The sequence below is a fragment of the Cheilinus undulatus genome, linkage group 2 (assembly GCF_018320785.1).
Source record: "Cheilinus undulatus linkage group 2, ASM1832078v1, whole genome shotgun sequence".
Taxonomy (NCBI): domain Eukaryota; kingdom Metazoa; phylum Chordata; class Actinopteri; order Labriformes; family Labridae; genus Cheilinus; species Cheilinus undulatus.
The window spans coordinates 40,727,893-40,730,989 of record NC_054866.1 but is presented as its reverse complement, the minus strand read 5'-3'; positions in this window follow the sequence as shown (position 1 = coordinate 40,730,989).

Genomic DNA, 3,097 nt, shown 5'->3' with positions numbered 1-3,097 from the left:
ATGAAAATTTAACTGAGCATGTGAATCTTTGGTTACAAAGGTTGAGGGCTGACATGAAAGGACGATGAAAAGCTGAACTTTTGGTACAGTTCATTTCTAATTAAATGCTTTAAAGGGAGGTTTAAAGGTATCAGGTGTGGAAAGAGTGTCTGCAAGGAGTCACCTGCCAGCTTCTGGTCTGAACTTGAACCTGGGCAGATTAAAGGGCTCCTTTACCCAAAATTCACATACACTGTTGTAAAAACTTTTATAAGGACTGTAGATAGAAAGATGTTCCACTATTTTTGCATGTTTCAATGACCTCAGCACACAAATAAAATACTATTTACTCACATTTTAGGGAAATACTGATGGCCACTGTACAAAGCAGCCTTTGCAGTCGGTGTTCAAATGTATACTTAGTGGGTGCACAGTAGCCTTTAGCAGGTGCAGGTATCATCAGGTGGTACCCAACCCCCACAGAGTGTTTTAACCCATTACCACCACAACTCTCCAGTTGGTGGGATGGCTGAGTCACTGCCAATCTGCCCCTGACCTCCAGCTTTCCTCCTCCCTCTTAATCCACAGCCAACATGAAGCTCGTTCTGCATCTCTCAACATCCTGCAAGCTTCTTATTTCTTGCTCTTCTTGTCAAGGCCCAGAGTTAACATCAAATGCTGACTTGGCTGGGAACCCTCTACAGCCAGCTTCCACAGAGACCAGCCATGCCTGCCCGCCCTTATCCTTGCAGTCCTGGACTAGGTGCTGGTATTTTGGGGCTGTCGAGCCTCATCTTCCACACAGCCTGCAGCAGGTTAGGCTTTGGTGTTTTGTTTTAGAGAGGCTTGGCTTGATTGTTCGATTGCATCCGCGAGAGGACATGTCATGGCGCCACCAATACAGTCCTTGGGCTAAGGCTGTTTAACAGCCTGACGGTACAGGTGTATGTCAAAAAAATAAGATTTTCATGAAAAAGTTCAATTTTTTTGTCACTCTTTTCTGAAAGTGAAACCCATATATTGTATAGACTTGTTACACGTAGAGTGAAATATTTCAAGCCTTTATTTCTTAAAATGTTGATGATTATGGCTTACAGATAAGAAAACCCAAATTTAAGTGTCTCAAAAAATTAGAATATTACATAGGCTAAATAAAAACAGGATGTTTTATACAGAGATGTCAGGCTTCTGAAAAGTATGTTGATTTTTATGCACTCAATACTCAGTTGGGCCTCCTTTTGCATGAATTACTACATCAATGTGGCGTGGCATGGAGGCGATCAGCCTGTGGCACTGCTCAGGTGTAATGGAAGCCCAGGTTGCTTTGATAGCGGCCTTCAGGTCATCTGCATTGTTGGGTCTGGTGTCTCTCATCTTTCTCTTGACAATACTTCATTGATTTTCTATGGGGTTCAGGTCAGGCTAGTTTGCTGGCCAATCAAGCACTAACACCATGGTCATTGAACCAGCTTTTGGTACCTTTGGCAGTGTGGGCGGGTGCCAAGTCATGCTGGAAAATGAAATCAGCATCTCCATAAAGCAGAAGCAGAAGGAAGCATGAAGTGCTCTAAAATGTCCTGGTAGACGGCTGTGTTGACTGTGGACTTCAGCAAACACAGTGGACCAACACCAGCAGATGCCATGGCAGCCCAAATCATCACTGACTGTGGAAACTTCACACTGCACTTCTAGCAGCTTGGCTTCTGTGCCTCTCCACTCTTCCTCCAGACTCTGGGACCTAAAAGAGTGAAGAAGCACAGAATCCATGTTGTAACAAGTCTATATAATATATGGGTTTCACTTTCAGAAAAGAGTGACAAAAAATTCGAACTTTTTCATGATATTCTAATTTTTTGAGATGCACCCGTATATGAGCCAAAGTCCCTTTCTTCCCACAAAGCTTACAGAGGGGATCTTCTCTCAGCCCCCATGTGTGCAGATGCAACAGCATAAGAATGGTGTCAAAAACAGACCGCAAGAGGAAGGAAATCTGAAAGGGCCCCAGTCTCCACAGCTCTGCCCATGTGATCTTTCCCCTTTGGACCCTTGTTCCACTGCTCTTTCTATTCTCTTCTCCTCCTCAAGGGTCCTGACTTCAGCCTGGACCGTGTCCCACCTGGTCCTTGCACCTGTATCGCCCCACTGCTGGAAATGTGCAGATCCAAGACTTTGCTGCTGGAGGTTGCCAATGATGTCTTGCAGCTTTAGAGAGCTAATTGCCTGCCCTACAGCTGTGTTGGCACACCACTTACACCCAGGCCTGGTCACGATATCTGCCTGCTTTGCCAGGTTATCACTGGAGTGAAATTATGCATTTTTCTGCTGGAAAGTTTACAGGTTAAAGTTCATGATGTCATTTAAAAGCATGACTGCATGTATAGGTCTGCAAAATGAAGGATTCAGTGTTTCTCATTCATTGTTCACCTAATAAATCATCTGTGAACGTATCTAAACAGCATGTTTCTTTTTAAGGTCGATATTCCTCTGAAGACGTTAAAGGCGTAACCTCAGCGTTTCTAAAAATCTGCCAACTCGAGGCTCCTCTCTGGACACTAAAATGTTTTTTGGATGGAACACAGAGATCCACTTGTCTTCCCTTTTTACACTGTTTTGGACAAAGATGAAAGAATACATTTCAACACCAGACACAACCTGACTGCTGCTGCTGGAAAATCCTGACTGAGCGATCGAGTTGTGTGGACCTTCTTTGAGTTACGACGAGGGTTTCCCAGAGTGCAGAGCACCGCCTTGCTACCACTCATCACTGGGTGTGTGGGTGAGTCCCAGCACGAATTTCACTTGTTTCCTGCAAATAGGTTACAATTCATAGGTGTGTTAGAGATGTCTACTTGACTTATTGCGCTGCCTCAAATGCCTGAGGCTGATACACTTTTCATGAACTCAAGTCGGCCTTGTGTGCCATTAAACCAGTGTAAATTTAGCATTGCATTACTGTATCCTTGAGGAGAAGTACATCTTTTGTGTTACTGTATGGTGTGTATATCAGATGCTAGCAGTAATGAGTTTTCCTACATTCAAATTTCCATGACTTCATTTTAATAACAAGCCTTTCACAGTCCTTGGCTTTTAAAAACTTTTGTGACCGTAATGATGGAGG